The sequence below is a fragment of the Lonchura striata genome, chromosome 33 (genome assembly GCF_050655825.1).
Source record: "Lonchura striata isolate lonStrDom1 chromosome 33, ASM5065582v1, whole genome shotgun sequence".
Taxonomy (NCBI): domain Eukaryota; kingdom Metazoa; phylum Chordata; class Aves; order Passeriformes; family Estrildidae; genus Lonchura; species Lonchura striata.
Window position 1 is genome coordinate 8,169,628 of NC_140735.1, and position 25,829 is coordinate 8,195,456.

Consider the following 25,829-nt stretch of genomic DNA (forward strand, 5'->3'; position numbering starts at 1 on the left):
GGTTCTCTCAGAGAGTGCAGGAGGCCAGTGAAAACAGCACCAAGGTCCTCCACGATGTCTGCTCCTAGAAAAGCCAAATAAATTAAACTATTGACATGAGCACGGACACTGGGGCAACCTTCCTTACTTTGGGCCTTGCCAGCAGCCGACAGAGCCTCACGCAGAAAAGAACTGATCGAGATCAAAAAGTGTTCCTAGTGACCTAGACAGGTGCTCCTGGCCGCTGAGGTACCTGAAAAACCCTCCAGACATCATCAGCTCTTGCTTAAGCAAATAATCCACCTTCACTGTGTTGTGCCAAAAACACGCCCAGCCCTTAACAGGGAGAGACCCTGCCAGGCACCGCCTCAGAGAAGAACCGAGCTGTACTGGGGGGACACACCCAGCCAACGTGTACGAGTTAAACAGAATTTTCTCTCAGAACTGGGACTTTCAGCACCCCCCAGGTGCTACTCGACTGCCACAGACACACAGAGGGCTTCGTGAGGTGCTCTGGGGTTGGCCAGTCCTGCTCCAAGCCCTGCTGATGCCCCTGTGGTTTTAAGGATGTCCTCAAGGAGGTGGTAGAACCTCACAGTGTTTGCCCCTGGAGCTTAATTTCTGAAGTTTTCCTTGGGAAACGCACCCATTTCCTACTTAACAAGGCAGTCCCCTCTCCCTGCTCTCGGGAAGAGCTGCCCACAGGCACGGGAACCACCTTCCTCTCCTGATCGCCACGCTCTGCCCTTAAAACGCTGTTACCGAGGCCAGGTACTTCCAGACCAAGACTGTCCATGCAGGGACAGTGTCCCTTCTCTTCAGGGTCAGGGAAAAAGGGCAGAAGCACCTACAGAGCTTCAATGCCCCTCCTGAGCACAAAGCACCGTGAATCTGCACCTCCTGCTGCTTGCAGGGAAGATAATAAAATGCCTCAAGGTAAAAAATGATAAATGGTAAAAAATTATTACAAGAGGGTAGAAATGATGCCGCTTTCACTCCACTGCTAGAAATGACACATAAAACATAAAAAAACCCCTGTACCTGTTCCATTTTCAGACTGAAACAACAGCATATTCCTGGCTGCTCATGCAGCAGGGACAACAGCACTGAAGGGAAATGTTTGGATAATCACGTCTTCATTTAAAGAGAACCCAGTTCCTTCATCTAAGCCATCACTGCCCTCCATCAGAACAGCCAGCACATCCATGACATCTAATAAGTGAAGGAAAAAATGTAAGCAGAGGATCCAGACTGACTGGGAAAACAACAGAGGTAGAATGCAACATTCCAGGAACACAAGGTAGCTTTTTAGTCACAAAAATTTAAAAAAAAAAAAACACCCAAAAAAACTAAAAAAAAAACCCCAAAAAACCCCAAAAAACCCCAAAGGCACATTTGCCAGGCAATACAAAGTTAGGGGCAGCACAAAAATCACAGCTGTACTTCACTCTGCCTTTCAAAGCTGCTGTCCAGCACAGGTTGCCCACAGAAGCTGTGGCTGCCCCCGGATCCCTGGAAGTGTCCAAGGCCAGGCTGGACAGGGCTTGGAGCACCCTGGCATGGTGGAAGGTGTCCCTGCCCATGGCAGGGGTGGAACGGGACGAGCTTTAAATAAAGGTGCCTTCCCATCCAAACCCTTCTGGGATTCCACGATTCTGTGAGCAGCCCCAGGCAGAAGGGCTAAATTTCCATTGTGGTTCGGAAATGCTGCTGCAAGAGCACAAACAGATTTCAAATACTGTTCAAGTGGCACAACCACATCAAAAATTACGTCTGGGGGTAAAGTGGCAACTCTGCAATTCCAGCCTCTGATACCAAGGACACATGGAGGGCTGAATCCGGGGGGCGTTCGGGGTCCGAGTCGGGGTCGTCCTCATGAGCCACCAGCCTGGGGACCTAAAAATCGGGGGGAACCCCGAATTGAGGGGGGACCCAAAATTGGGGGGAGCCTGGGGGGCTCTGGAAGGTCTTTGCAGCATCCCAGGAGGAATTTTGGGGTGTCAGGGGGTTTTTGGGGAGTCATGAAGGGAATTTAGGGGGTCTCAGAGAGTTTTTGGGGGGTCCCAGAAGGAATTTTGGGGACCTTGATGGGAATTTTGGGGGTCCCAGGGGGTGTTTTGAGGTCCTGGAGAGGTTTTTGGGGGGGTCTCAGGGAGTTTTTGGGGACCCAGGAAAAATTTCAGGGGTCCTAAAGAGAAATTTGGAGGTCCCAGAAGGTGTTTTGGGGTGACGAGTAGAATTTTGGGGGTCTAGGGGGTGTTCTGGGGTCCCGAAGGGAATTTTGGGGGTCCCATGGGGGGTTTGGGGGTCCTGAAGGGAATTTTGGGGTCTCAGGGAGTTTTGGGGGGGTCCCAGGAGGAATTTTGGGGATCCTGATGGGAATTTTGGGGGTCCCGGGGTGGTTTTGAGGTCCTGGAGAGGTTTTTGGGGGGTTCTCAGGGAGTTTTTGGGGTCCCAGGAGGAATTTCAGGGGTCCTAAAGGGAAATTTGGAAGTCCCAGGGGGGTTTTGGGGTCCTGAAGGGAATTTTGGGCCTCCCGGGGGGGTTTTGGAGTCCTGGGGAAAATTTTGAGGGTCTCAGGGGTTTTTGGGAGAAATTTTGGTGGTCCCGAGTAGAATTTTGGGGGTTCTGGGGGAGGTTTTGGGTTTCGGAATGGAATTTTAGGGTCTCAGGGGTTTTTGGGGGATCCCAGAAGGAATTTTGGGGACCTTGATGAGAATTTTGGGGGTCCCAGGGGGGGTTTTGGGGTCCCAAAGGGAATTTTGGGCGTCCCAGGGGGGGGTTTGGAGTCCTGGGGAGAATTTTGGGGATCTCAGGAGGTTTTTGGGAGGAATTTTGGGGTCCCAAAGAGAATTTTGTGGGTCCTGGGGAGGGTTTAGGTCCTGAAGGGAACTTTGGGGGTCTCAGGGGGTTTTGGGGTGTCCCAGGAGGAATTTTGGGGACCCTGATAGGAATTTTGGGGGTCCCAGGGGGGGGTTTGGGGTTCCAAAGGGAATTTTGGGCGTCCCAGGGGGAGTTTTGGAGTCCTGGGGAGAATTTTGAGGGTCTCAGGGGGTTTTTGGGTAGAATTTTGGGGGTCCCGAGTGGAATTTTGTGGGTCCTGGGGAGGGTTTGGGGTTCTGAAGGGAATTTTTGTGGTCTCTGGGAGTTTTTGGGGGGTTCCAGTAGAAATTTTGGAGTCCTGAAGGGAAATTTGGGGTCTCAAGTAATCTTGGGGGGTCCCAGGAGGGATTTCGGGGACCCTGATGGGAATTTTGGAGGCCCTAGGGGGGTTTTTGGGGTCCCAAATGGAATTCTGGGCATTCCAGGAGGGGTTTTGGTGTCCCGAAGGCAATTTTGATGGTCTCAGGGGGTTTTTGGGAGGAATTTTGGGGGTCCCGACTAGAATTTTGAGGGTCCTGGGGGGGGGTTGGCGTCCCGAAGGGAATTTTGGGGGTCTCTGGGAGTTTGTGGGGGGTCCCAGGAGGAATTTGGGGTTTGTGAGAACCCCAGCCTTTCTCTGGGGTCTCATGTGGTGAAATTCCTCCTCCAACCCGTGCTTCCAAAGAAAAACTCCGCAGGCTTTAGCTGTTCAGTCTCAAGGCAGTTTATCGCTAGTTATCTAACAGATTATGTTCTTGGACTGCGGCTGTTTGATCAGCGGCCTGGGCAGAGGCACACACACACCCTGACATCCTCTCTATCTGCTGTCTTCTTCATCTCTCCCCCCACCCAGGGCTGCTGCTATCTTTTATAAGATATATTACGTATTACATGTTTACAATTATTCTCCAGTACCTACTACCTACGTTGCCAAGTGTTTTTCTACTCTAAACCAATCTGTGAGTGCCAACATCACCAAGAACATGGAGGTAAGGAAAAAGAAGGAGGAAGAACAGGATCAGCCCACTTTCCTCCATCTTAGAACTTCTGACCTCCATGTACAAAGTGAAAACCCCCCTGTACAGGTGCTAAAACCCCCCTGTACAATACTAAAAAAATTTCCCCTCTACTTTGTAATTACTTTTACTATACTATCTAACCTTTTGTGACTGCTTGTTCCACCTCCAAAGTTGGTAACTCATTCCATGGCTCAAACTCAAAATCACAGCTGTTTCCAGCTGCCTGCCAGGGTCCCATATGCTTCTGACCAAGGCCTGGAACCACTAAAAATGTCTGAGAGACATTATGAGTTCCCACAGGGGTCCTGAAGGGAAATTTGGGGGTCCCAGGGGGGGTTTTGTGGTCCCAAAGGGAATTTTGGGAGTCCCAGGGGGGGTTTTGGTGTCCTGAAGAGAATTTTGGGAGTCCCAGGAGGTGGGTTTGGGGTCCTGAAGGGAATTTTGGAGTCTCACGAAGTTTTTGGGGGTCCCAGAAAGAATTTTGGGGACCCTGATGAGAATTTTGGGGCTCCCGGGCAGGGGGTTTTGGGGTCCCAAAGGGAATTTTGGGGGTCTCAGTGGGGTTTTGGGTCTCTCAGGAGGAATTTCAAGGACCCTGATGGAAATTTTGGGGGTCCCGGGGGGGGTTTTGGGGTCCCAAAGGGAATTTTGGAAGTCCCAGGGGGTGTTTTGGTGTCCTGAAGGGAATTTTGGGTGTCCCAGGGGGGGTATTGGAGTCCTGGGGAGAATTTTGGGGGTCCTGGGGAGGGTTTTTGGGAGGAATTTTGGGGGTCCCGGGGAGAATTTTGTGGGTCCTGGGAGAGGTTTTGGGGTTCTGAAGGGAATTTTGGGGTCTCACGAAGTTTTTGGGGGGTCCCAGAAAGAATTTTGGGGACTCTGATGGGAATTTGGCGGGTCCCAGTGGAAGTTTTGGGGTCCCAAAGGGAATTTTGGGAGTCCCAGGGGGGGTTTTGGAGTCCTGGGGAGAATTTTGAGGGTCTCAGGGGGGTTTTGGGAGGAATTTTGGGGGTCCCGACTAGAATTTTGTGGGTCCTGGGGAGGGTTTGGGGTTCTGAAGGGAATTTTGAGGCCCCCAGTGGGGGTTTTGGGGTCCCAAAGGGAATTCTGGGCGTCCCAGGGGGGGTTTTGGGGGAGGAATTTTGGGGTCCCGAGTAGAATTTTGTGGGTCCTGGGGGAAGTTTTGAGGTCCTGAAGGGAATTTTGGGAGTCATAGGGGGAGTTTTGGAGTCCTGGGGAGAATTCTGAGGGACTCAGGGTTTTTTTGGGAGGAATTTTGGGGGTCCCGGGTAGAATTTTGGGGATCCCACGGCGGTGGGTTGGGGTCCTGAAGGGAATTTTAGAGGTCTCAGGGGGTTTTTGGGGGTCCCAGGTGGAATTTCGGGGTCCCTGATAGGTTTTTTTGGGTCCCAGGGGGGGTTTTGGAGTCCTGGGGAGAATTTTGAGGGTCTCAGGGAGTTTTTGGGAGGAATTTTGGGGGTCCCGAGTAGAATTTTCGGGGTCCTGGGGGTGGGGGGGTTTGGGGTCCTGAAGTGAATTTTGGGGTCTCAGGAAGTTTTTGGGGGGTCCCAGGAAGAATTTTGGGGACCCTGATGGGAATTTTGGGGCTCCCGGTGGAGGGTTTTGGGGTCCTGAAGGGAATTTTGGAGTCTCTGGGAGTTTTTGGGGGGTCCCAGGAGATATTTCGGGGACCCTGATGGGAATTCTGGGGATCCCAGGGGTGTTTTGGGGTCCCGAAGGGAATTTTGGGAGTCCCAGGTGGGGGGATTGTAGTCCTGGGGAGAATTTTGATGGTCTCAGGGTTTTTTTGGGAGGAATTTCTGGGGTCCCGAGTAGAATTTTGGGGGTTCTGGGGGTGGGTTTGGGGACCTGAAGGGAACTTTGGGGGTCTCAAGGAGTTTTGGGGGGTCCCTGGAGGAATTTCGGGGACCCTGATGGGAATTTTTAGGTTCCCCGAGGGGGGTTTTTGGTGTCCCAAAGGGAATTTTGGCCATCCCAGGGGGAGTTTTGGAGTCCTGGGGAGAATTTTGTGGGTCCTGGGGGAGGTTTTGAGGTCCTGAAAGGAATTTTTGGGTCTCAGGGAGTTTTTGGGGCATCCCAGGAGGGAATTTTGGGGACCGTGATGGGAATTTTGGGGGTCCCACGGGGGGTTTTGGAGTCCTGGGGAGAGTTTTGATGGTGTCAGGCGTTTTTTGGGAGGAATTTTTGGGGTCCCGGGTAGAATTTTTTGGGTCCCAGGGGGGGTTTGGGGTCCTGAAGGGAATTTTTGGGTCTCTGGGAGTTTGTGGGGGGCGGTCCCAGAAGGAATTTTGGGGTCCTGAAGGGAATTTTGGGGCTCCCAGGTGGGTTTTGGGGTCCCGAAGGGAATTTTGGGAGTCCCAGGGGGGGTTTTGGAGTCCTGGGGAGAATTTTGATGGTCTCAGGGGTTTTTTGGGAGGAATTTCGGGGGTCCCGATTATAATTTTGGGGGTCCTGGGGGTGGGTTTGGGGTTCTGAAGGGAATTTTGGGAGTCCCAAGGGGGGTTTTTGAGTCCTGGGGAGAATTTTGTGGGTCTCAGGGGTTTTTTGGGAGGAATTTTGGGTGTCCCGAGTAGAATTTTGTGGGTCTTGGGGCGGGTTTGGGGTTCTGAAGGGAATTTTGGGAGTCCCAAGGGGGGTTTTTGAGTCCTGGGGAGAATTTTGTGGGTCTCAGGGGTTTTTTGGGAGGAATTTTGGGTGTCCCGAGTAGAATTTTGTGGGTCTTGGGGCGGGTTTGGGGTTCTGAAGGGAATTTTGGGGGTCTCTGGAAGTATTTGGGGGGTCCCAGGAGGAATTTTGGGGTCCTGAAGGGAATTTTGGGGGTCCCAGGCCGGGTTTTGGGGTCCCGAAGGGAATTTTGGGAGTCCCAGGGGGGTTTTGGGAGGAATTTTGGGAGTCCCGGGTAGAATTTTGTGGGTCCCACGGGGGGTTTTGGGGTCGCAAAGGGAATTTTGGCTGTCCCAGGGGGAGTTTTGGAGTCCTGGGGAGAATTTTCAGGGTCTCAGGGTTTTTTTGGGAGGAATTTTGGAGGTCCCGAGTAGAATTTTGTGGGTTCTGGGGGAGGGTTTGGGGTTTTGAAGGGAATTTTGGGGGTCCCAGGGGGGGTTTTGGGGTCCTAATGGGAATTTTGGGAGTCCCAGGGGGGGTTTTGTGGTGCTGAAGGGAATTTTGGGCGTCCCAGGGGTTTTTTGGGAGGAATTTTGGGGGTCCCGGGTAGAATTTTGGGGATCCCACGGCGGTGGGTTGGGGTCCTGAAGGGAATTTTAGAGGTCTCAGGGGGTTTTGGGGGGTCCCAGGTGGAATTTCGGGGTCCCTGATAGGTTTTTTTGGGTCCCAGGGGGGTTTTGGAGTCCTGGGGAGAATTTTGAGGGTCTCAGGGAGTTTTTGGGAGGAATTTTGGGGGTCCCGAGTAGAATTTTCGGGGTCCTGGGGGTGGGGGGGTTTGGGGTCCTGAAGTGAATTTTGGGGTCTCAGGAAGTTTTTGGGGGGTCCCAGAAAGAATTTCGGGGACCCTGATGGGAATTTTGGGGCTCCCAGTGGAGGGTTTTGGGGTCCCGAAGGGAATTTTGGGGGTCTCAGTGGGGTTTTGGGTCTCCCAGGAGGAATTTCAGGGACCCTGATGGGAATTTTGGGTGTCCCAGGGGGGCTTGTGTTGTCCTGGGGAGAATTTAGGGGTCTCAGTGGTTTTTTGGGAGGAATTTTGGGGGTCCCGGGTAGAATTTTGTGTGTCCTGGGGAGGGTTTGGGGTCCTGAAGGGAATTTTGTGGGACCCTGATGGGGGGTTTTGGAGTCCTGGGGAGAATTTTGGGGGTCCTGGGGGGGGGTTTATGGTCCTGAAGGGAATTTTGGAGTCTCTGGGAGTTTTTGGGGGGTCCCAGGAGATATTTCGGGGACCCTGATGGGAATTCTGGGGATCCCAGGGGTGTTTTGGGGTCCCGAAGGGAATTTTGGGAGTCCCAGGTGGGGGGATTGTAGTCCTGGGGAGAATTTTGATGGTCTCAGGGTTTTTTTGGGAGGAATTTCTGGGGTCCCGAGTAGAATTTTGGGGGTTCTGGGGGTGGGTTTGGGGACCTGAAGGGAACTTTGGGGGTCTCAAGGAGTTTTGGGGGGTCCCTGGAGGAATTTCGGGGACCCTGATGGGAATTTTTAGGTTCCCCGAGGGGGGTTTTTGGTGTCCCAAAGGGAATTTTAGGCGTTCCAGGGGGGGTTTTGGAGTCCTGGGGAGAATTTTGAGGGTCTCAGGGATTTTTTGGGAGGAATTTTGGGGGACCCCGGGTAGAATTTTTTGGGTCCCAGGGGGGGTTTGGGGTTCTGAAGAGAATTTTGGGGGTCTCACCAAGTTTTTGGGGGGTCCCAGGAGGAATTTTGGGGTCCTGAAGGGAATTTTGGGGGTCCAAGTGTGTGTTTTGTGGTCCCAAAGGGAATTTTGGGCGTCCCAGGGGGTTTTTGGGAGGAATTTTGGGAGTCCCGGGTAGAATTTTGGGTGTCCCAGGGGGGCTTTTGGGGTCACAAAGGGAATTTTGGCCATCCCAGGGGGAGTTTTGGAGTCCTGGGGAGAATTTTGTGGGTCCTGGGAGAGGTTTTGAGGTCCTGAAAGGAATTTTTGGGTCTCAGGGAGTTTTTGGGGCATCCCAGGAGGGAATTTTGGGGACCGTGATGGGAATTTTGGGGGTCCCACGGGGGGTTTTGGAGTCCTGGGGAGAGTTTTGATGGTGTCAGGCGTTTTTTGGGAGGAATTTTTGGGGTCCCGGGTAGAATTTTTTGGGTCCCAGGGGGGGTTTTGGGGTCCTGAAGGGAATTTTGGGAGTCCCAGGGGGGGTTTTGGAGTCCTGGGGAGAATTTTGATGGTCTCAGGGGTTTTTTGGGAGGAATTTCGGGGGTCCCGATTATAATTTTGGGGGTCGTGGGGGTGGGTTTGGGGTTCTGAAGGGAATTTTGGGAGTCCCAAGGGGGGTTTTTGAGTCCTGGGGAGAATTTTGTGGGTCTCAGGGGTTTTTTGGGAGGAATTTTGGGGGTCCAGAGTAGAATTTTGTGGGTCTTGGGGCGGGTTTGGGGTTCTGAAGAGAATTTTGGGGGTCTCTGGAAGTATTTGTGGGCTCCCAGGAGGAATTTTGGGGTCCTGAAGGGAATTTTGGGGGTCCCAGGCCGGGTTTTGGGGTCCCGAAGGGAATTTTGGGAGTTCTAGGGGGGTTTTGGGAGGAATTTTGGGAGTCCCGGGTAGAATTTTGTGGGTCCCACGGGGGGTTTTGGGGTCGCAAAGGGAATTTTGGCTGTCCCAGGGGGAGTTTTGGAGTCCTGGGGAGAATTTTCAGGGTCTCAGGGTTTTTTTGGGAGGAATTTTGGGGGTCCCGAGTAGAATTTTGTGGGTCCTGGGGGAGGGTTTGGGGTTTTGAAGGGAATTTTGGGGGTCCCAGGGGGGGTTTTGGGGTCCTGAAGAGAATTTTGGGAGTCCCAGGAGGTGGGTTTGGGGTCCTGAAGGGAATTTTGGAGTCTCACGAAGTTTTTGGGGGTCCCAGAAAGAATTTTGGGGACCCTGATGAGAATTTTGGGGCTCCCGGGCAGGGGGTTTTGGGGTCCCAAAGGGAATTTTGGGGGTCTCAGTGGGGTTTTGGGTCTCTCAGGAGGAATTTCAAGGACCCTGATGGAAATTTTGGGGGTCCCGGGGGGGGTTTTGGGGTCCCAAAGGGAATTTTGGAAGTCCCAGGGGGTGTTTTGGTGTCCTGAAGGGAATTTTGGGTGTCCCAGGGGGGGTATTGGAGTCCTGGGGAGAATTTTGGGGGTCCTGGGGAGGGTTTTTGGGAGGAATTTTGGGGGTCCCGGGGAGAATTTTGTGGGTCCTGGGAGAGGTTTTGGGGTTCTGAAGGGAATTTTGGGGTCTCACGAAGTTTTTGGGGGGTCCCAGAAAGAATTTTGGGGACTCTGATGGGAATTTGGCGGGTCCCAGTGGAAGTTTTGGGGTCCCAAAGGGAATTTTGGGAGTCCCAGGGGGGGTTTTGGAGTCCTGGGGAGAATTTTGAGGGTCTCAGGGGGGTTTTGGGAGGAATTTTGGGGGTCCCGACTAGAATTTTGTGGGTCCTGGGGAGGGTTTGGGGTTCTGAAGGGAATTTTGAGGCCCCCAGTGGGGGTTTTGGGGTCCCAAAGGGAATTCTGGGCGTCCCAGGGGGGGTTTTGGGGGAGGAATTTTGGGGTCCCGAGTAGAATTTTGTGGGTCCTGGGGGAAGTTTTGAGGTCCCGAAGGGAATTTTGGGAGTCATAGGGGGAGTTTTGGAGTCCTGGGGAGAATTTTGAGGGACTCAGGGTTTTTTTGGGAGGAATTTTGGGGGTCCCGGGTAGAATTTTGGGGATCCCACGGCGGTGGGTTGGGGTCCTGAAGGGAATTTTAGAGGTCTCAGGGGGTTTTTGGGGGTCCCAGGTGGAATTTCGGGGTCCCTGATAGGTTTTTTTGGGTCCCAGGGGGGGTTTTGGAGTCCTGGGGAGAATTTTGAGGGTCTCAGGGAGTTTTTGGGAGGAATTTTGGGGGTCCCGAGTAGAATTTTCGGGGTCCTGGGGGTGGGGGGGTTTGGGGTCCTGAAGTGAATTTTGGGGTCTCAGGAAGTTTTTGGGGGGTCCCAGGAAGAATTTTGGGGACCCTGATGGGAATTTTGGGGCTCCCGGTGGAGGGTTTTGGGGTCCTGAAGGGAATTTTGGAGTCTCTGGGAGTTTTTGGGGGGTCCCAGGAGATATTTCGGGGACCCTGATGGGAATTCTGGGGATCCCAGGGGTGTTTTGGGGTCCCGAAGGGAATTTTGGGAGTCCCAGGGGGGGGGATTGTAGTCCTGGGGAGAATTTTGATGGTCTCAGGGTTTTTTTGGGAGGAATTTCTGGGGTCCCGAGTAGAATTTTGGGGGTTCTGGGGGTGGGTTTGGGGACCTGAAGGGAACTTTGGGGGTCTCAAGGAGTTTTGGGGGGTCCCTGGAGGAATTTCGGGGACCCTGATGGGAATTTTTAGGTTCCCCGAGGGGGGTTTTTGGTGTCCCAAAGGGAATTTTGGCCATCCCAGGGGGAGTTTTGGAGTCCTGGGGAGAATTTTGTGGGTCCTGGGAGAGGTTTTGAGGTCCTGAAAGGAATTTTTGGGTCTCAGGGAGTTTTTGGGGCATCCCAGGAGGGAATTTTGGGGACCGTGATGGGAATTTTGGGGGTCCCACGGGGGGTTTTGGAGTCCTGGGGAGAGTTTTGATGGTGTCAGGCGTTTTTTGGGAGGAATTTTTGGGGTCCCGGGTAGAATTTTTTGGGTCCCAGCCGGGGTTTGGGGTCCTGAAGGGAATTTTTGGGTCTCTGGGAGTTTGTGGGGGGCGGTCCCAGAAGGAATTTTGGGGTCCTGAAGGGAATTTTGGGGCTCCCAGGTGGGTTTTGGGGTCCCGAAGGGAATTTTGGGAGTCCCAGGGGGGGTTTTGGAGTCCTGGGGAGAATTTTGATGGTCTCAGGGGTTTTTTGGGAGGAATTTCGGGGGTCCCGATTATAATTTTGGGGGTCCTGGGGGTGGGTTTGGGGTTCTGAAGGGAATTTTGGGAGTCCCAAGGGGGGTTTTTGAGTCCTGGGGAGAATTTTGTGGGTCTCAGGGGTTTTTTGGGAGGAATTTTGGGTGTCCCGAGTAGAATTTTGTGGGTCTTGGGGCGGGTTTGGGGTTCTGAAGGGAATTTTGGGAGTCCCAAGGGGGGTTTTTGAGTCCTGGGGAGAATTTTGTGGGTCTCAGGGGTTTTTTGGGAGGAATTTTGGGTGTCCCGAGTAGAATTTTGTGGGTCTTGGGGCGGGTTTGGGGTTCTGAAGGGAATTTTGGGGGTCTCTGGAAGTATTTGGGGGGTCCCAGGAGGAATTTTGGGGTCTTGAAGGGAATTTTGGGGGTCCCAGGCCGGGTTTTGGGGTCCCGAAGGGAATTTTGGGAGTCCCAGGGGGGTTTTGGGAGGAATTTTGGGAGTCCCGGGTAGAATTTTGTGGGTCCCACGGGGGGTTTTGGGGTCGCAAAGGGAATTTTGGCTGTCCCAGGGGGAGTTTTGGAGTCCTGGGGAGAATTTTCAGGGTCTCAGGGGTTTTTTGGGAGGAATTTTGGGGGTCCCGAGTAGAATTTTGTGGGTTCTGGGGGAGGGTTTGGGGTTTTGAAGGGAATTTTGGGGGTCCCAGGGGGGGTTTTGGGGTCCTAATGGGAATTTTGGGAGTCCCAGGGGGGGTTTTGTGGTGCTGAAGGGAATTTTGGGCGTCCCAGGGGTTTTTTGGGAGGAATTTTGGGGGTCCCGGGTAGAATTTTGGGGATCCCACGGCGGTGGGTTGGGGTCCTGAAGGGAATTTTAGAGGTCTCAGGGGGTTTTGGGGGGTCCCAGGTGGAATTTCGGGGTCCCTGATAGGTTTTTTTGGGTCCCAGGGGGGTTTTGGAGTCCTGGGGAGAATTTTGAGGGTCTCAGGGAGTTTTTGGGAGGAATTTTGGGGGTCCCGAGTAGAATTTTCGGGGTCCTGGGGGTGGGGGGGTTTGGGGTCCTGAAGTGAATTTTGGGGTCTCAGGAAGTTTTTGGGGGGTCCCAGAAAGAATTTCGGGGACCCTGATGGGAATTTTGGGGCTCCCAGTGGAGGGTTTTGGGGTCCCGAAGGGAATTTTGGGGGTCTCAGTGGGGTTTTGGGTCTCCCAGGAGGAATTTCAGGGACCCTGATGGGAATTTTGGGTGTCCCAGGGGGGCTTGTGTTGTCCTGGGGAGAATTTAGGGGTCTCAGTGGTTTTTTGGGAGGAATTTTGGGGGTCCCGGGTAGAATTTTGTGTGTCCTGGGGAGGGTTTGGGGTCCTGAAGGGAATTTTGTGGGACCCTGATGGGGGGTTTTGGAGTCCTGGGGAGAATTTTGGGGGTCCTGGGGGGGGGTTTATGGTCCTGAAGGGAATTTTGGAGTCTCTGGGAGTTTTTGGGGGGTCCCAGGAGATATTTCGGGGACCCTGATGGGAATTCTGGGGATCCCAGGGGTGTTTTGGGGTCCCGAAGGGAATTTTGGGAGTCCCAGGTGGGGGGATTGTAGTCCTGGGGAGAATTTTGATGGTCTCAGGGTTTTTTTGGGAGGAATTTCTGGGGTCCCGAGTAGAATTTTGGGGGTTCTGGGGGTGGGTTTGGGGACCTGAAGGGAACTTTGGGGGTCTCAAGGAGTTTTGGGGGGTCCCTGGAGGAATTTCGGGGACCCTGATGGGAATTTTTAGGCTCCCCGAGGGGGGTTTTTGGTGTCCCAAAGGGAATTTTAGGCGTTCCAGGGGGGGTTTTGGAGTCCTGGGGAGAATTTTGAGGGTCTCAGGGATTTTTTGGGAGGAATTTTGGGGGTCCCGGGTAGAATTTTTTGGGTCCCAGGGGGGGTTTGGGGTTCTGAAGAGAATTTTGGGGGTCTCACCAAGTTTTTGGGGGGTCCCAGGAGGAATTTTGGGGTCCTGAAGGGAATTTTGGGGGTCCAAGTGTGTGTTTTGTGGTCCCAAAGGGAATTTTGGGCGTCCCAGGGGGTTTTTGGGAGGAATTTTGGGAGTCCCGGGTAGAATTTTGGGTGTCCCAGGGGGGCTTTTGGGGTCACAAAGGGAATTTTGGCCATCCCAGGGGGAGTTTTGGAGTCCTGGGGAGAATTTTGTGGGTCCTGGGAGAGGTTTTGAGGTCCTGAAAGGAATTTTTGGGTCTCAGGGAGTTTTTGGGGCATCCCAGGAGGGAATTTTGGGGACCGTGATGGGAATTTTGGGGGTCCCACGGGGGGTTTTGGAGTCCTGGGGAGAGTTTTGATGGTGTCAGGCGTTTTTTGGGAGGAATTTTTGGGGTCCCGGGTTGAATTTTTTGGGTCCCAGGGGGGGTTTTGGGGTCCTGAAGGGAATTTTGGGAGTCCCAGGGGGGGTTTTGGAGTCCTGGGGAGAATTTTGATGGTCTCAGGGGTTTTTTGGGAGGAATTTCGGGGGTCCCGATTATAATTTTGGGGGTCGTGGGGGTGGGTTTGGGGTTCTGAAGGGAATTTTGGGAGTCCCAAGGGGGGTTTTTGAGTCCTGGGGAGAATTTTGTGGGTCTCAGGGGTTTTTTGGGAGGAATTTTGGGGGTCCAGAGTAGAATTTTGTGGGTCTTGGGGCGGGTTTGGGGTTCTGAAGAGAATTTTGGGGGTCTCTGGAAGTATTTGTGGGCTCCCAGGAGGAATTTTCGGGTCCTGAAGGGAATTTTGGGGGTCCCAGGGGGGGTTTTGGGGTCCCGAAGGGAATTTTGGGAGTTCTAGGGGGGTTTTGGGAGGAATTTTGGGAGTCCCGGGTAGAATTTTGTGGGTCCCACGGGGGGTTTTGGGGTCGCAAAGGGAATTTTGGCTGTCCCAGGGGGAGTTTTGGAGTCCTGGGGAGAATTTTCAGGGTCTCAGGGTTTTTTTGGGAGGAATTTTGGGGGTCCCGAGTAGAATTTTGTGGGTCCTGGGGGAGGGTTTGGGGTTTTGAAGGGAATTTTGGGGGTCCCAGGGGGGGTTTTGGGGTCCTGAAGAGAATTTTGGGAGTCCCAGGAGGTGGGTTTGGGGTCCTGAAGGGAATTTTGGAGTCTCACGAAGTTTTTGGGGGTCCCAGAAAGAATTTTGGGGACCCTGATGAGAATTTTGGGGCTCCCGGGCAGGGGGTTTTGGGGTCCCAAAGGGAATTTTGGGGGTCTCAGTGGGGTTTTGGGTCTCTCAGGAGGAATTTCAAGGACCCTGATGGAAATTTTGGGGGTCCCGGGGGGGGTTTTGGGGTCCCAAAGGGAATTTTGGAAGTCCCAGGGGGTGTTTTGGTGTCCTGAAGGGAATTTTGGGTGTCCCAGGGGGGGTATTGGAGTCCTGGGGAGAATTTTGGGGGTCCTGGGGAGGGTTTTTGGGAGGAATTTTGGGGGTCCCGGGGAGAATTTTGTGGGTCCTGGGAGAGGTTTTGGGGTTCTGAAGGGAATTTTGGGGTCTCACGAAGTTTTTGGGGGGTCCCAGAAAGAATTTTGGGGACTCTGATGGGAATTTGGCGGGTCCCAGTGGAAGTTTTGGGGTCCCAAAGGGAATTTTGGGAGTCCCAGGGGGGGTTTTGGAGTCCTGGGGAGAATTTTGAGGGTCTCAGGGGGGTTTTGGGGTCCTGAAGGGAATTTTGGGAGTCCCAGGGGGGGTTTTGGAGTCCTGGGGAGAATTTTGATGGTCTCAGGGGTTTTTTGGGAGGAATTTCGGGGGTCCCGATTATAATTTTGGGGGTCGTGGGGGTGGGTTTGGGGTTCTGAAGGGAATTTTGGGAGTCCCAAGGGGGGTTTTTGAGTCCTGGGGAGAATTTTGTGGGTCTCAGGGGTTTTTTGGGAGGAATTTTGGGGGTCCAGAGTAGAATTTTGTGGGTCTTGGGGCGGGTTTGGGGTTCTGAAGAGAATTTTGGGGGTCTCTGGAAGTATTTGTGGGCTCCCAGGAGGAATTTTCGGGTCCTGAAGGGAATTTTGGGGGTCCCAGGGGGGGTTTTGGGGTCCCGAAGGGAATTTTGGGAGTTCTAGGGGGGTTTTGGGAGGAATTTTGGGAGTCCCGGGTAGAATTTTGTGGGTCCCACGGGGGGTTTTGGGGTCGCAAAGGGAATTTTGGCTGTCCCAGGGGGAGTTTTGGAGTCCTGGGGAGAATTTTCAGGGTCTCAGGGTTTTTTTGGGAGGAATTTTGGGGGTCCCGAGTAGAATTTTGTGGGTCCTGGGGGAGGGTTTGGGGTTTTGAAGGGAATTTTGGGGGTCCCAGGGGGGGTTTTGGGGTCCTGAAGAGAATTTTGGGAGTCCCAGGAGGTGGGTTTGGGGTCCTGAAGGGAATTTTGGAGTCTCACGAAGTTTTTGGGGGTCCCAGAAAGAATTTTGGGGACCCTGATGAGAATTTTGGGGCTCCCGGGCAGGGGGTTTTGGGGTCCCAAAGGGAATTTTGGGGGTCTCAGTGGGGTTTTGGGTCTCTCAGGAGGAATTTCAAGGACCCTGATGGAAATTTTGGGGGTCCCGGGGGGGGTTTTGGGGTCCCAAAGGGAATTTTGGAAGTCCCAGGGGGTGTTTTGGTGTCCTGAAGGGAATTTTGGGTGTCCCAGGGGGGGTATTGGAGTCCTGGGGAGAATTTTGGGGGTCCTGGGGAGGGTTTTTGGGAGGAATTTTGGGGGTCCCGGGGAGAATTTTGTGGGTCCTGGGAGAGGTTTTGGGGTTCTGAAGGGAATTTTGGGGTCTCACAAAGTTTTTGGGGGGTCCCAGAAAGAATTCTGGGGACTCTGATGGGAATTTGGCGGGTCCCAGTGGAAGTTTTGGGGTCCCAAAGGGAATTTTGGGAGTCCCAGGGGGGGTTTTGGAGTCCTGGGGAGAATTTTGAGGGTCTCAGGGGGGTTTTGGGAGGAATTTTGGGGGTCCCGACTAGAATTTTGTGGGTCCTGGGGAGGGTTTGGGGTTCTGAAGGGAATTTTGAGGCCCCCAGTGGGGGTTTTGGGGTCCCAAAGGGAATTCTGGGCGTCCCAGGGGGGGTTTTGGGGGAGGAATTTTGGGGTCCCGAGTAGAATTTTGTGGGTCCTGGGGGAAGTTTTGAGGTCCCGAAGGGAATTTTGGGAGTCATAGGGGGAGTTTTGGAGTCCTGGGGAGAATTTTGAGGGACTCAGGGTTTTTTTGGGAGGAATTTTGGGGGTCCCGGGTAGAATTTTGGGGATCCCACGGTGGTGGGTTGGGGTCCTGAAGGGAATTTTAGAGGTCTCAGGGGGTTTTTGGGGGTCCCAGGTGGAATTTCGGGGTCCCTGATAGGTTTTTTTGGGTCCCAGGGGGGGTTTTGGAGTCCTGGGGAGAATTTTGAGGGTCTCAGGGAGTTTTTGGGAGGAATTTTGGGGGTCCCGAGTAGAATTTTCGGGGTCCTGGGGGTGGGGGGGTTTGGGGTCCTGAAGTGAATTTTGGGGTCTCAGGAAGTTTTTGGGGGGTCCCAGGAAGAATTTTGGGGACCCTGATGGGAATTTTGGGGCTCCCGGTGGAGGGTTTTGGGGTCCTGAAGGGAATTTTGGAGTCTCTGGGAGTTTTTGGGGGGTCCCAGGAGATATTTCGGGGACCCTGATGGGAATTCTGGGGATCCCAGGGGTGTTTTGGGGTCCCGAAGGGAATTTTGGGAGTCCCAGGTGGGGGGATTGTAGTCCTGGGGAGAATTTTGATGGTCTCAGGGTTTTTTTGGGAGGAATTTCTGGGGTCCCGAGTAGAATTTTGGGGGTTCTGGGGGTGGGTTTGGGGACCTGAAGGGAACTTTGGGGGTCTCAAGGAGTTTTGGGGGGTCCCTGGAGGAATTTCGGGGACCCTGATGGGAATTTTTAGGTTCCCCGAGGGGGGTTTTTGGTGTCCCAAAGGGAATTTTGGCCATCCCAGGGGGAGTTTTGGAGTCCTGGGGAGAATTTTGTGGGTCCTGGGGGAGGTTTTGAGGTCCTGAAAGGAATTTTTGGGTCTCAGGGAGTTTTTGGGGCATCCCAGGAGGGAATTTTGGGGACCGTGATGGGAATTTTGGGGGTCCCACGGGGGGTTTTGGAGTCCTGGGGAGAGTTTTGATGGTGTCAGGCGTTTTTTGGGAGGAATTTTTGGGGTCCCGGGTAGAATTTTTTGGGTCCCAGCCGGGGTTTGGGGTCCTGAAGGGAATTTTTGGGTCTCTGGGAGTTTGTGGGGGGCGGTCCCAGAAGGAATTTTGGGGTCCTGAAGGGAATTTTGGGGCTCCCAGGTGGGTTTTGGGGTCCCGAAGGGAATTTTGGGAGTCCCAGGGGGGGTTTTGGAGTCCTGGGGAGAATTTTGATGGTCTCAGGGGTTTTTTGGGAGGAATTTCGGGGGTCCCGATTATAATTTTGGGGGTCCTGGGGGTGGGTTTGGGGTTCTGAAGGGAATTTTGGGAGTCCCAAGGGGGGTTTTTGAGTCCTGGGGAGAATTTTGTGGGTCTCAGGGGTTTTTTGGGAGGAATTTTGGGTGTCCCGAGTAGAATTTTGTGGGTCTTGGGGCGGGTTTGGGGTTCTGAAGGGAATTTTGGGAGTCCCAAGGGGGGTTTTTGAGTCCTGGGGAGAATTTTGTGGGTCTCAGGGGTTTTTTGGGAGGAATTTTGGGTGTCCCGAGTAGAATTTTGTGGGTCTTGGGGCGGGTTTGGGGTTCTGAAGGGAATTTTGGGGGTCTCTGGAAGTATTTGGGGGGTCCCAGGAGGAATTTTGGGGTCCTGAAGGGAATTTTGGGGGTCCCAGGCCGGGTTTTGGGGTCCCGAAGGGAATTTTGGGAGTCCCAGGGGGGTTTTGGGAGGAATTTTGGGAGTCCCGGGTAGAATTTTGTGGGTCCCACGGGGGGTTTTGGGGTCGCAAAGGGAATTTTGGCTGTCCCAGGGGGAGTTTTGGAGTCCTGGGGAGAATTTTCAGGGTCTCAGGGTTTTTTTGGGAGGAATTTTGGGGGTCCCGAGTAGAATTTTGTGGGTTCTGGGGGAGGGTTTGGGGTTTTGAAGGGAATTTTGGGGGTCCCAGGGGGGGTTTTGGGGTCCTAATGGGAATTTTGGGAGTCCCAGGGGGGGTTTTGTGGTGCTGAAGGGAATTTTGGGCGTCCCAGGGGTTTTTTGGGAGGAATTTTGGGGGTCCCGGGTAGAATTTTGGGGATCCCACGGCGGTGGGTTGGGGTCCTGAAGGGAATTTTAGAGGTCTCAGGGGGTTTTGGGGGGTCCCAGGTGGAATTTCGGGGTCCCTGATAGGTTTTTTTGGGTCCCAGGGGGGTTTTGGAGTCCTGGGGAGAATTTTGAGGGTCTCAGGGAGTTTTTGGGAGGAATTTTGGGGGTCCCGAGTAGAATTTTCGGGGTCCTGGGGGTGGGGGGGTTTGGGGTCCTGAAGTGAATTTTGGGGTCTCAGGAAGTTTTTGGGGGGTCCCAGAAAGAATTTCGGGGACCCTGATGGGAATTTTGGGGCTCCCAGTGGAGGGTTTTGGGGTCCCGAAGGGAATTTTGGGGGTCTCAGTGGGGTTTTGGGTCTCCCAGGAGGAATTTCAGGGACCCTGATGGGAATTTTGGGTGTCCCAGGGGGGCTTGTGTTGTCCTGGGGAGAATTTAGGGGTCTCAGTGGTTTTTTGGGAGGAATTTTGGGGGTCCCGGGTAGAATTTTGTGTGTCCTGGGGAGGGTTTGGGGTCCTGAAGGGAATTTTGTGGGACCCTGATGGGGGGTTTTGGAGTCCTGGGGAGAATTTTGGGGGTCCTGGGGGGGGGTTTATGGTCCTGAAGGGAATTTTGGAGTCTCTGGGAGTTTTTGGGGGGTCCCAGGAGATATTTCGGGGACCCTGATGGGAATTCTGGGGATCCCAGGGGTGTTTTGGGGTCCCGAAGGGAATTTTGGGAGTCCCAGGTGGGGGGATTGTAGTCCTGGGGAGAATTTTGATGGTCTCAGGGTTTTTTTGGGAGGAATTTCTGGGGTCCCGAGTAGAATTTTGGGGGTTCTGGGGGTGGGTTTGGGGACCTGAAGGGAACTTTGGGGGTCTCAAGGAGTTTTGGGGGGTCCCTGGAGGAATTTCGGGGACCCTGATGGGAATTTTTAGGTTCCCCGAGGGGGGTTTTTGGTGTCCCAAAGGGAATTTTAGGCGTTCCAGGGGGGGTTTTGGAGTCCTGGGGAGAATTTTGAGGGTCTCAGGGATTTTTTGGGAGGAATTTTGGGGGTCCCGGGTAGAATTTTTTGGGTCCCAGGGGGGGTTTGGGGTTCTGAAGAGAATTTTGGGGGTCTCACCAAGTTTTTGGGGGGTCCCAGGAGGAATTTTGGGGTCCTGAAGGGAATTTTGGGGGTCCAAGTGTGTGTTTTGTGGTCCCAAAGGGAATTTTGGGCGTCCCAGGGGGTTTTTGGGAGGAATTTTGGGAGTCCCGGGTAGAATTTTGGGTGTCCCAGGGGGGCTTTTGGGGTCACAAAGGGAATTTTGGCCATCCCAGGGGGAGTTTTGGAGTCCTGGGGAGAATTTTGTGGGTCCTGGGAGAGGTTTTGAGGTCCTGAAAGGAATTTTTGGGTCTCAGGGAGTTTTTGGGGCATCCCAGGAGGGAATTTTGGGGACCGTGATGGGAATTTTGGGGGTCCCACGGGGGGTTTTGGAGTCCTGGGGAGAGTTTTGATGGTGTCAGGCGTTTTTTGGGAGGAATTTTTGGGGTCCCGGGTTGAATTTTTTGGGTCCCAGGGGGGGTTTTGGGGTCCTGAAGGGAATTTTGGGAGTCCCAGGGGGGGTTTTGGAGTCCTGGGGAGAATTTTGATGGTCTCAGGGGTTTTTTGGGAGGAATTTCGGGGGTCCCGATTATAATTTTGGGGGTCGTGGGGGTGGGTTTGGGGTTCTGAAGGGAATTTTGGGAGTCCCAAGGGGGGTTTTTGAGTCCTGGGGAGAATTTTGTGGGTCTCAGGGGTTTTTTGGGAGGAATTTTGGGGGTCCAGAGTAGAATTTTGTGGGTCTTGGGGCGGGTTTGGGGTTCTGAAGAGAATTTTGGGGGTCTCTGGAAGTATTTGTGGGCTCCCAGGAGGAATTTTGGGGTCCTGAAGGGAATTTTGGGGGTCCCAGGGGGGGTTTTGGGGTCCCGAAGGGAATTTTGGGAGTTCTAGGGGGGTTTTGGGAGGAATTTTGGGAGTCCCGGGTAGAATTTTGTGGGTCCCACGGGGGGTTTTGGGGTCGCAAAGGGAATTTTGGCTGTCCCAGGGGGAGTTTTGGAGTCCTGGGGAGAATTTTCAGGGTCTCAGGGTTTTTTTGGGAGGAATTTTGGGGGTCCCGAGTAGAATTTTGTGGGTCCTGGGGGAGGGTTTGGGGTTTTGAAGGGAATTTTGGGGGTCCCAGGGGGGGGTTTGGGGTCCTAATGGGAATTTTGGGAGTCCCAGGGGGGGTTTTGTGGTCCTGAAGGGAATTTTGGGCGTCCCAGGGGGTTTTTGGGAGGAATTTTGGGGGTCCCGGGTAGAATTTTGGGGATCCCACGGGGGTGGGTTGGGGTCCTGAAGGGAATTTTAGGGGTCTCAGGGGGTTTTTGGGGGTCCCAGGTGGAATTTCGGGGTCCCTGATAGGTTTTTTTGGGTCCCAGGGGGGGTTTTGGAGTCCTGGGGAGAATTTTGGGGGTCCCAGGCGGTTTTTGGGAGGAATTTTGGGGGTCCCGTGTAGAATTTTGGGAGTCCCAGGGGGGAGTTTGGTTACTGAAGAGAATTTTGGGGTCTCTGGGACTTTTTGGAGGGTCCCATGAGGACTTTTGGGGTCCTGAAGGAAGTTTTGGTGTCTCACGAAGTTTTTGGGAGGTCCCAGAAGGAATTTTGGGGACCCTGATGGGAATTTTGGGGGTCCCAGTGGGGTTTTTGGGGGCCCGAATGGAATTTTGGGAGTCCCAGGGGGGGGGTTTGGCGTCCCGAAGGGAATTTTGAGCGTCCAAGGGGGTTTTTGGAGTCCTGGGGAGAATTTTGAGGGTCTCTGGGGGTTTTTGGGGGGAATTTTGGGGGTCCGGAGTAGAATTTTTTGGGTCCTGGGTGAGGTTTTGGGGTCCGGAAAAGAATTTTGGGGTCTCACCAAGTTTTTGGGAGTCCCAGAAATAATTTTGGTGACCCTGAAGGGAATTTTGGGGGTCTCAGTGGGGTTTTGGGGGGTCCCATGAGGAATTTTGGCATCTTGAAGGGAATTTTGGGGTCTCAAAGAGTTTTGGGGCTTCCCAGGATGAATTTCGGGGACCCTGCTTGGAATTTTGGGGGTCCCAGGGGGGTTTTCGGGGTCCTGAAGGGAATTTTGGTGGTCCCAGGGGGGTTTTCTGGGTTCTGAAGGGAATTTTGGGGGTCCCAGGGGGTGTTCTGGGTCCCGAAGGGAATTTTGGGGGTCCCAGGGGTGTTTTTGGGGTCCCGAAAGGAATTTTGGGGGTCCCGGGGCCGTCCCGATGGTTTTGGGGTCGCGCTGCCTGCGGGGCTGCAGTACCGCCCTGTGTCCACAAGGCGGCAGCACTTGTCAAGTGAGTCCGCGACAAGATGGCGGCCCGTGGGGACCGTGATGGTGACAGGCGTTTCTGCTGATGCCTGTCGGCTCCCGCCAAAAACCCGCACGCTTGCGGCGCTGCTGACCCCACGGCCCGTGTGCACGATACCAGAAACGCCGCGGAAAATCCCGTTGCGGGGCGCCGGCGGTGCGGGCAATTCAGGCAGTGTAAAAAACAGACACGGGTCCTCGAATTTCAACGTCCTCGCCACTCCCAAGATGGCGGCCGCAGGCGGCGGGCTGCAGTGCCGCTCTCTGCCCACACGGCGGCAGCACTGAGCCGTCAGCAGCGAATGCCCCAAAGATCCGCGCGGGAAAGAACGGAACAAAAACCCTGCCTCGGACCCGATAGGAACCGAAAGAAAAAACTTTCCTCTTAAACTGCATTTCAACAGAGTTTATTTTTACATTTTTCACATTTATATTCACATTCGGATTTATAATGTATATTGATATATAATTGTATTTTCATAATTCCTTACATTTATTCCATTTATTATATTTTATTATATTTTATATTTTTATACATATCTTAATAGATTGCTTACATATTTCTATAGTTAGATTTAGAGTTCTAAAAGGTTTATATTGATTAAAATAAAAACCTGACTCTATCCAAGTAAAAATCTTTTAAAAAAACCCTTTATTTAAACTCCATTTAAATTTATTTCTATTTTTAGCATTTATAGTCAAATTTACATTTTAAATGTAGATTGATGTATGGTGTTATTTATAGTCTATCTCTTCCTAATACTATTTTTATTTCTATTTTATATTTTTATATATATCTGTATATATTGAATATATATTTCCATATTTAGAACGATATCAAAATAAAATGTATATACATATTTTTTCCATTAATGCCCTGCCTCTAACCAAATAAAAACAAAAACAAAAAAAAAAAAAAATCTTTCTATAAACAGTACTTGAATATATATTGAATACACCATGCATTACAAATTGCAGGGGAAATGGATTCCTTCATGATTTGAACACAAGAAATAATGGAAAAGGAAGCTTTTTCCCACAATTTAAACCCCTTTTCTCTCCATAACCCCTCATATTTCTGGGAGCGCTGTGGAAGGTCTGGGGGTTCTAAGGAGGGACTGACACAATAAAAGGGGAAAGTTGAAAGCTCTCCCGTGGAACCCCACATGCTGCCCGGCCTGCTCAGGTGCTGCCCCTTGGCAAGAGGGCTCTTCCCTCGGCATTTTCTCAAAGGGATGCTCCGTGCCCGGGTGGGTCCGGCTGCTCCCCGATCCCTGCTGGATGTTCCAGCCATAGCTCCTGGAGGGACACTTGGGATACCCCTGTTAGCCCCTCTGGATTAGCAGCTCCCTGTGCAGGTGTGCCCAGGTAGCTGCACTGAAAGCAGCTGCTCACACGGGGAGCTGCTACACCTAGGAGTGGGGGATGAGGTGAAGAAAGGTCCTGTGGGGTGTTCCCTTCCCTACGCAGGCCTTTGCCAGACCCTTAAACAATGGGGTGCCAGATTTTCATTGCCAAGATAATTAACAATCTTTCCCCTGGCCAAACAGGAATTGTGCTACCAAAATTGCAAACAGTGAATGATTTCTCGCAGACCACATCTGCCACCACCAGGAACTCTCACTGCCTTTGGAGAGCAGCACGCCTCCAGTAAACACACATCAACACACAGGGAGAGTGAGGTTGGTTTTACACGGAAAATGGGCAGAGGTCGGGTCACAAGGCCTGTGGCCCCAAGTGACTTTCTACATCTTTTTGTTCTGAATGGCACAGGATTTATCCAGGAGAAAAACTGCTGCCAGCAAGAATTCTCCCTGCCCTGGAAGAGACAAGCACCTCCTTGACACTGACATCAGGAAGTGTAGAGAGTGAGCCATGTTTCACACAGAATAGGGCCAGCGACAGAGCCCAAGAGCCAGGGGCCACGAAAAAAGGGTTGCCCCTTGAAAATCTGAATGGAGAAGGATGTGTTGTGGACCCAAGCTGCTTTCATGTCGATGAGGGGTTGCTTTGAAGATCCCAAGCACAAATCGCAAACTGACTTCAGGAACCAAGACTGGCGAGCGTGCTTTCCTAGGGAAAAGATCTGGAATTAGCGCACAGAACCTTGCGTCCATGCGTGGACAACTGAGTGCAGGAAATATGAACATAGAAAAATATAACCCAGGCCCAAAGAGCACCCACCTCAAACTCGTGCTGCCCTGATAGACCCAAGGGAGCCCTACAAACTGACATCAGGAACCTGGACTGCTGAGTTTTCTTTCCCAGGGAAAATGGCAAAGGACGTGCCCAGGAGCCCCTGGCCCTAAGCTGGGTCCCGACTGCAAAAAATCTTTATATTGAAGGATGGACCCCAGACCGAAGTTGTCCCCACCTCAAACTTGTGCTGCCCTGATAGACCCAAGGGAGCCCTACAAACTGACATCAGGAACCTGGACTGCTGAGTTTTCTTTCCCAGAGAAAATGGAAAAAGGATGTGCCCAGGGGCCCCTGGCCCAGGGCTGCGACCTCACTGCAAAGAATCATTATATCGAAGAATGGACCCCACACCGAAGTTGTCCCCACCTCAAACTTGTGCTGCCCTGATAGACCCAAGGGAGCCCTACAAACTGACATCAGGAACCTGGACTGCTGAGTTTTCTTTCCCAGGGAAAATGGAAAAAGGATGTGCCCAGGGGCCCCTGGCCCTGGGCTAGGGCCTCACTGCAAAGAATCCTTTTATCGAAGGATGGACCCGAGACAGAAGTTCTCCCCACCTCAAACTTGTGCTGCCCTGATAGACCCAAGGGAGCCCTACAAACTGACATCAGGAACCTGGGCTGCTGAGTTTTCTTTCCCAGGGAAAATGGAAAAAGGATGTGCCCAGGGGCCCTGGCCCTGGGCAGGGACCTCACTGCAAAAAATCCTTATATCGTAGGATGCACCCCACACCGAAGTTGTCCCCACCTCAAACTTGTGCTGCCCTGATAGACCCAAGTGAGCCCTACAGACTGACATCAGGAACCTGGACTGCTGAGTTTTCTTTCCCAGGGAAAATGGAAAAAGGATGTGCCCAGGGGCCCCTGGCCCTGGGCCCGTGCCCCTGACTGCAAAAAATCCTTATATCGAAGGATGGACCCCACACCGAAGTTGTCCCCACCTCAAACTTGTGCTGCCCTGATAGACCCAAGGCAGCCCTACAAACTGACATCAGGAACCTGGACTGCTGAGTTTTCTTTCCCAGGGAAAATGGAAAAAGGATGTGCCCAGGGGCACCTAGCCCTGACTGCAAATAATCCTTATATCAAAGGATGGACCCCACACCGAAGCTGTCCCCACCTCAAACTTGTACTGCCCTGATAGACCCAAGGCAGCCCTACAAACTGACATCAGGAACCTGGACTGCTGAGTTTTCTTTCCCAGAGAAAATGGAAAAAGAATGTGCCCAGGGGCCCCTGGACCAGGGCTGCGACCTCACTGCAAAGAATCATTATATCGAAGAATGGACCCCACACCGAAGTTGTCCCCACCTCAAACTTGTGCTGCCCTGATAGACCCAAGGGAGCCCTACAAACTGACATCAGGAACCTGGACTGCTGAGTTTTCTTTCCCAGGGAAAATGGCCAAATGATGTGCCCACGGGCCCCTGGACCTGGGCTGGGGCCTCACTGCAAAGAATCCTTATATCGAAGGATGGACCCCACACCGAAGTTGTCCCCACCTCAAACTTGTGCTGCCCTGATAGACCCAAGGGAGCCCTACAAACTGACATCAGGAACCTGGACTGCTGAGTTTTCTTTCCCAGGGAAAATGGAAAAAGGATGTGCCCAGGGGCCCCTGGCCCTGACTGCAAAAAATCCTTATATCGAAGGATGGACCCCACACCGAAGTTGTCCCCACCTCAAACTTGTGCTGCCCTGATAGACCCAAGGGAGCCCTACAAACTGACATCAGGAACCTGGACTGCTGAGTTTTCTTTCCCAGGGAAAATGGAAAAAGGATGTGCCCGGGGGCCCCTGGCCCTGACTGCAAAAAATCC